The sequence below is a fragment of the Camarhynchus parvulus genome, chromosome 9 (assembly GCF_901933205.1).
Source record: "Camarhynchus parvulus chromosome 9, STF_HiC, whole genome shotgun sequence".
In the NCBI taxonomy this organism is placed as follows: Eukaryota; Metazoa; Chordata; class Aves; order Passeriformes; family Thraupidae; genus Camarhynchus; species Camarhynchus parvulus.
The window spans coordinates 1,142,578-1,150,649 of NC_044579.1; positions in this window are offsets into that span (position 1 = coordinate 1,142,578).

Sequence of the window (8,072 nt, forward strand, 5' to 3'; positions counted from 1 at the left end):
GGAAAAATCCTCCAGCATCGAGTCCAAACTGTGACGGATCCCCACGCTGGCACCAGCCCAGAGCACTGAGTGCCACGTCCAGCCCTTTCTGGGACACCTCCAGGGATGGGCACTCCAAACCTCCCTGGGCAGCCCCTGCCAAAGTTTAACCCTTTCCATGAAGAAATTCTTCCTGATACCCACCCTGAGCCTCCCCTGGCCCAGCCTGGGGCCGTTCTCTCTCCTCCTGTCCCTGTTCCCTGGAGCACATCCCGACGCCCCGGCTGTCCCCTCCTGTCAGGAGCTGTGCAGAGCCACAAGGGCCCCCCTGATCCCCCTTTTCTCCAGGCTGAGCCCCTTCCCAGCTCCCTCAGCCCTTCCTGGGGCTCTAAACCCTTCCCAGCTCCCCCAGGATCCAGGGGATCAGCCGTGAGGAGGAGGACGAGGTGCTCGTGGTCTGCTCATCATCCTCACAGGGCGTGGAGCAGCGCCTTGTTTTGCGTCGTGGTTATAGTCATTAATAAACCTCCCCGGTTTTACAAACACGTCTTTTAGAAAGGTCTCCACGGTATGTTTGGTTTTCACCCTTCTTTTCCTGTTATATTTTGAGACTTCAGAGTCTGTAACTATCACCAAAATAGTGGACTTTTAATGGAAATAAAGCATTTAATTGGGAGCTGTTTTATGTGCAGGTTCATGGCTCAGCAGGGATCCTGGCTATTTGGAAAGGACATTATTTATTATTCACTTATTTGGAATAGTTCACCCTGTTTTCCTGGCCCTTTGACAACCTCCCCTCTTATAGCCATGTGCTGTACAATCCCTGAGATTTTAGAAACTACTTTACACGGAATAAAAAAATCTCACCACCCACCTGGAACAGTCTTTGGAGCTGTGATAACAGAGCCAAAAAAAGTCCTACGAACCCAAATGCTGGTGCTAAACACCTCTGCAATGGCAAAAATCAATTTACAGCCCACAGAATGCACTGGAGGTTAAAGAAACAGTAATAAAAGGAGAGCTGGGAAAAGTTGAGTGTGACCGTGGGGTTACCCTGGAGTGAAATCCCGGGTTAGGTGGTATTTGCAGAGGGCAAGCTGCACTTTCCATTTCCTGCCAGGTACCACTCTGTGCCAGAGGGGCTGGAAAGGAGCAGAAACGAGTCATGGAAGCAGCAGGTGTCAGCACAGTGGAATTTGCCCCCTTTTTTTAATTTCCATGCACACACCCATCATTTATAGCTTTTAACACACTCCAGTTTTCCAGGTTACCCTTTGATACTTCAAAAAGCTGGAGAGATTTGCTCTTTCTCTCCTTACGCAGCTCAACCCCCTTGACCGTTCTTACCAACCCTTGATGTTTTTATGTGAGTATTTTTGAACTCGACAAGGACAGCAGTGCCTTGTCCCCTCGGCAGCAGGAGCGGTGCTTGGTTGCCAGGACACTGCTGGAAAATAGCATCAATCAATAATTGCTGCTTGAGTCATGATGAGACATTAACGAGCCCGCTTCTCCTGGAGCCCTTTGGCCTGGAGCTCTGCAGGCCTCTTCACATCAGTTGTACACAAATGTAAACTGATTTTGCTCTTCCAGGTGTCTGGTTGCAGTGACAGACACCAAAGCTGAGCGACAGAAAAAGGGGCAAAAAGGAAACATCTCATGGAAAGCGAGTTCTGGATATCCCAAACTCTCTCTTCTGGTGGGCAGTGCCTAAATCCCCTCAGGTTTTACACACGTGGCAGCTAATGTTTCCCAGAACAAAAATACAAAACGTTTCTTAGAAAATTACTAAGAAAATTACACACAAATTGCAGTGTGCAATTACCTTAACAGAAAAGAAAGGATTATTTTGGGAAAATAAGAATCTGTGATGACAGAAAATCTGATTTCCTTGAAGAATGATGGCTGTAAGAAAACAACGTCACAGGAATTTAGGCAGCAAAATATTTTGACATGAGCTGATATCTGAGATTTTCTGCTGTCATATCAAATAGATGAGACTAAGACAATGCAGAATATGCTTAGATCAACTTATTGATCAATTTATTCATTAAATTCTAAATTATCCAAAGTAAAATATTAGTTGAAAGGTGTTAGTTTCTTTTTTTTTCTATCAAGTAATTTAGGAGATTGACTTTAATTCTTCATGCTGAATGTGATAAATTAACTGAGAATCTGGAATTCCCTTCCATCTCAGTCAAAAATCTGCATTATCAGCTGGAAGAGGACTTCGGATGGCAAGTACAGCCCCCACATGTGTCAAGTACTGGGTTTGCATTGATAGAAAAGTTTGGTGCCAAAAAAAACTTGGCAATGGGAGTTATTCCAGCTGGATAAACAGTGTTTCGCTCTGCCAAATTATAACTTGAAGAGAAATTCGTTAGATACCTTTATGAAAGATTTATAGAGACTCCAATTTCGGGCTCTGAATGAACAGCTCAGAGGAACAAGGAGGATTATTTGAAATCGTTCCCAGAGGGTGAGTTCTTTAAGCTCTTACTCACCGGTTTTGAAAGAGAAAAGAGGAACTGAGAGGTGGAGTCACACCCTGCAGTTTGCACGGTGAATAACCGGCTGTGAAACCGGGGCAGTCGGGATACACTTGTCTCTTAAGTGTTTCTCTGTTTCAGCTTAACTGAGCCTTCACCTTCCATTCCCCCAGTCCCTCCCTGCCTTGGTTTCAGCGGAATTCCTCTCGCTCATTTCTCATTTACTGCAGCGGAGGCAGAGCTGGCGACTGGCTTAAAGTATCAAGAAACGATTTAAACATTGTTCACGTATGAAAGCAGGTTTGTTTCAATTATTCTGTCATCTAGAACGTAAAATTCACTGTAGAACTGGAAAATTTCTGCTCTTAAAACCTCATACTCAAGGCACGACATTTATTGCCTTTTGGTTTCTCAGTAAATCTGCATTTTTTGTGTGTTATACAGATTTTTCAGAAGATTTAGTGCCTAAATGGAGCCCGTTTCTCTCAGTTCATGAGTTTATGGACTCAAGGCTTCAGGTTTCCCATCACAACACACACAGATTGCTTGAACTTCCACCAAAGGTATTGGCAAAACAAGGAAGTAAGGAATACTCACCACATATTAAAATTAGTTTTTCCTACAGACTGATGTCCACCAGCTCACCTATCTGCAACAGTAGTATTAATAGGAACAAATATACAAATATAGCAGTTTGACGCATTTACAAATTAAACATCGGGCTTGAAATCACTGAAGCTCAAACCTATTTTCCAGCACAGTTAGACACTGGTATTCCAGTGCTTTTCCGCACGTGGAATTTGATTTATTGGATCTTATCAAGTCCCACTGGGGCGTGGATCAGCAGCAATAACGACCTTTAAGGCTGGATCCTTGGGCTCCTCTCTGTGCAGAGGTTGGGTGGGAGCAGCCTGAGCCCTTCCACGGGGTGTGTCCGTGCATGGCCTGGCCACGAGCGGCTGGAATCGTGCGTGGGCAGCGCCAGGGGTGGAAGGAGAGCTTTGCACTGCACCAGGTAATTGCCCCACAGTGTGACAGCCATGTGGTGACATTTCTGCTGCCTCGTGCCTCCCAGGGCAGGCGGTTTCTGCTGTGCCCCGGGTTTGACTCAGCACTGCCGGTGACACCCGAAACCGTGAAGGTGTGACAGGAACAAACAGGCTGCTTCACGTCCCCGCTGGCACAGCCGGTCCTGGGCTGTGACAAACCCTGCTGGCCACCTTTGGGACCGGGGAGAAACGCACAGCCAGCCTGGGTGACCTCCCCACCAGTGCGTCACTTGAAATCCCATCCAGCCCTGTGGAATGCTGTGGGTCTGCTGGGCTTCCCAGGGGGGGTAAGAAAACTGGGAAAACAGCACCTGGGAGAGATGATGCTGAGCATGGCCCAGGTTCCCAAACCCACTCTGCTCCAGCGAGGGGCTCTTGCACTGCATCCTCCTGATGGGGAAAGGCCTGAGCAGGCAACGTGTCCTTGGGGTCCATCCCCTCCGGTGTCCTTGTGTGCAGTGTGGCTGTCCCAGGTCTGTCCCTGCTGAGCAGTGGCGGGGCAGGAGGGAGCAGGGAAGGGCAGGTCAGGGTGTTCAGCTGGAGCAGGTCACAGCAGAGCCCCTGGCACACAGGGGACAGAGGAGAACAGGCTGTATCCTGCACGGCTCACGTCAGGGACAGATATAGCTCCGGCTCTGGCAGGAGCACATTTGTCACTGTGACGAGACCCCTAAACTATTTTTAGAGCTTTCCTCATGAGTCTGCAGCTTGGAAGGACAGAAAAAGAAAGATGAGGCTAGCTTGGCTGGCCAGGCTTACCCGGCTCTTGTGGGGCAGGAGCTGAGGAGTGTGTGCCAGCAGGGACAAGGCACCTCCAGGAGCTGAGGAACACGTGGACACGGACAAAACCACCTCCAGGAGCTGAGGAACACGTGGACACGGACAAAACCACCTCCAGGAGCTGAGGAACACATGGACAAGGACAAAACCACCTCCAGGAGCTGAGGAACACGTGGACATGGACAAGACACCAAATACAATGTCTGGTTCTGTCATGACTGTGGCACTCAGCCTGCACAGCCCAGCATCACCTGTGCTCACCTGGGCCAGCAGGCTGAGCTCAGGTGGGCACTCCTGAGTTAAATCTGTTTAAGATGGAATAGCTTTCCACAGGAATTGCCTCACTGTTCAGGCTCAGGGCATTGGGAGCCTTGGGGTGTTTCCTGCCCACCCGCACTGTGTTAGCAACCCTGGCACGGCCCAGAGGGACACCCCAGTCCCAGAGGGACACCCCAGTCCCAGAGGGACACCCCAGTCCCAGTGCCACCGGCTGTGCAGCAGCACCCACAGGTGCCTGTCCCAGGCAGGCTCTGGGGACACAGCATGGCTGTGAGCCCGAGAGGCCCCGTGTGAGCACAGCCAGGCCACATCCTGCTGCTGGGGACAGCGCTGTCACCAAAGCCCTGTTATCAGATCACGGGGAAGGAAGCATCGAGCTGCCGCAGCCCAGGGTGCCGCAGGTGCTTGCCCTGCGCAGACACAGCGCTGCAGAGCAGCTTCACCCCGTGGAAACACCGAGCACATCTGTCACCACTTCAGCATTTGCACATTTGCATTTCCCGAGCTGTGATCAGCAAGGGTGAGGGTGAGGCGAGGTCAGGAGGGCAGCACTGTCTGTGTGCATGGCCAGAGGGGCCAGGAAAGCTCTTGGGTGCTCAGATCTGCTCTGCAAGGGCTCTGACACCCTCTCCTGCTCTGCTGCTGGGGTTTTGTGGCCACAACTCACTGCTCTGCTCGTGAGGAAGAGCTCTTTTCGTGTATAAATGAAAAAAAGCTGCTTTAATATTAAACAAGCTGTTACTTCTGTCATCCAAGTGTTAAAATACCGGCTGGCAAAGCAAGGAGGGCACGGAGCAGAGCAGGGATAGAGCTGGGGGTGATGTCAGCTGGCCCCTTCTCTCCCTGCAGGAATGAATTCCTGTCATGGTCTGTGAGCCCTTCAAGCATTTCTTCATGGCTTTGCAAGTTTGTTCTGCTTTTAAAGCATTTTTAAGTGTCTCCTTAACCTCAAGAGGTTTTTTATGCTATTTTTTCCTCCTCAGAGAATGATTCACAGCAGAAAGATCAGGGCCAGCAGGTCCTTGCCTCTTCATCTACTGCTCTGTCTGACTTTCCTTCTCCTGCAGTATCCGAGTGACCTCTGAGTCAGTGACAAATTCCCCACTGGCTGCAATAAAACATGAAATTCTGTCCTTGTGGGGGACTGGGGCAGTGCAGAAAAGCAGCACAAGCTCCCTGAGGTGTGTGTGACACTGACACAAGTGAGAGGGTGAACTCAGGAGGGCATGGGGAAGGAATTCCTCCCTGGCACAGGGTGCCCAGAGCAGCTGTGCCTTCCTCTGCGACAGTGCAGGTGTCTCTTTAAAGGTCCCTTTTAACCCAAACCATTCCGTGGAAAAGCTCATATTGTTCCTCAACATCCAAGAATGTGAAACAGCTTTTAATTTTATATCTTACTACTGTTTTTTCGGACAGACTTCGCTGTAGTGTGGGGTTAACTAAAAGCCAAAATATAATTCCATTACCGGTTTGCCGGTGGTGAATTTCCCTGGCTTTGTTTAAATAAGACGGCAGTCAGTATTTGTGGGCTTTTTCATGGGGTTGTTTGCCATCTAGTGGGTTGTTGGGATTTTGCAGAAAAGCCTCAGGATTTTTTTTTTGTGTCACCCTCTCCATCGCGGGACGGGCAAAAGGGACGCGAAGAGCAAGAGCCTCCCCAGGAAAGGGAGAGGAAATCAAAGTGAGAATATACGGGCAAGATTCTCCTTACTGATGCAACAACAGCAATATTGAACACACCCAGATATTGCCACTAACAGCCCACGAGCCATTTGTAAATAGAATAAATTGGTTATTTGAAGTAATTAGTTATTGGTGTCATCAATAAGCTCGCCGTCCCCAGAGCACCAAAAGAAAACTGGCATTTCAGCATATAGAAGGTGTGCATTGCCAGGGTGTACTCATATATAAATTTAATCTGGGGTATCCATACCTCAGAATATTTTCAGTTCCTGTTAGTTAAAGGAATTACACGAAGGAATAAAATTAATTTTTAAAAATCATTGTAATAAGTAATTTATGAGGATGTGGGAAGACATTTTGTTCAAGGATTGACAGAAATAGGGATTTCTGCCTTTGTGAGCAAAGTTGCCCCACAGTGTACAGTATCATCCATTAGAGTAAGGCTTGTCTTTAATATAAATCTCCTTTTAGTCAACATTATTGAGTAATTCTGTCACTCATTTTTGGAACAGATCAGAGTCTGAACCAGGGGATTCTTAAAGATGCTTTAGGCCTTCTCTAGTTTCTGAAAAGACTCGGAATATAATTTTCTAGTATTTTCCTAAATTATTAAAAACATGGGGCTTGGCAAGTGTATATAATAAGAATCAATCAGCAATCTCTGCAAAGCCTTTTCCAAAGTTCAGGTGAGAGAAATCCTCTCTAATAAATTACTGAGCAGTCTCTTTTACAGGGCCCTGCACCCAGCAGGAGGCAGCACTTTACTGCAAAACAACACAAAACTTCGTAACTTCTGTGTGAGACCTCGGGTAAAACTCAATTTTGAGGCAAATTAAACTGGAAAAAGTCAAAATAACACTCGTGGTCTGGTGCCTGTGTTTGACAGAGGCTGTGCAGGAGGCAGCAGTGGCTCCTGAGCTCTGATCCTCCCCAGGCAGGGAAGGGAGCCCGGGGGGCTCAGCCCCTTCAGAAGGGAAATTCCACATTTCTCCTGCACTAGTTGCAAATAGGACTGTGCTAATACAGGATGATGTCAGGTTCAAAACGTGTTACTTCTGATTTTGTGGCCCTTTTGTGCCTGCAGGTATTGCCAGGAGGGCTGGAAGAAAGACTTCTGACCCTGTTGTGCAGCAGAACAAGGCTCGTGGTGATTCCACCCTCAAACCGTGCCAGGTGTCTGCTCTGGTGCCACAGAGGAAACCAGAAGGGATCAGCAAAATTCAACTGCTCCCTTAAAGCCCATTTGCATCCATCTTTATCAAGAGAAAAGTCACAATGTACCACATTTACCATTTTTACTGCACTGGAGCTGAACAGAAAAGCTGGATGGCTCAGCCAGCTGCAAGCACCAGAACCTCAGCCATGCACGGAGCAGTTCTGGCTCCCGTGCCCACAGCACACCAAAATAACCAATTTAGGATTTCAGACAGGCGGATTTCACAGGCTGGGCTCCCCCAAATTATTGATTGCCCCTCCCCTCTATGTCTGGAGCAGAGCAAGGCTGTCCCTGAAGCTCTTGGCTCCTTTGGGGTAACACCAGAGCCCACGTGCTGGACACTCACCTGCTTCCCTTGGCACAGCAGCACCTGCAGGGAGGGGGGACCAGCTGGGACCTCCTGAACCCCCAACCATCTGGGTAGGAGCAGACATCCTGCTCCTGGGACTCTTCTCAAGGAGTCCAAGAGCACACCATGGCTTTCTCCAGGTCACCACCCAGGAGCTTTGTGGGTCAGAGCCAAGCATGTTGTTCTTTAAGGTGGACTTTTCTCACTCTACATTTTTGGCCTGTGGAGCCAAAAATCTCCCCACCCAG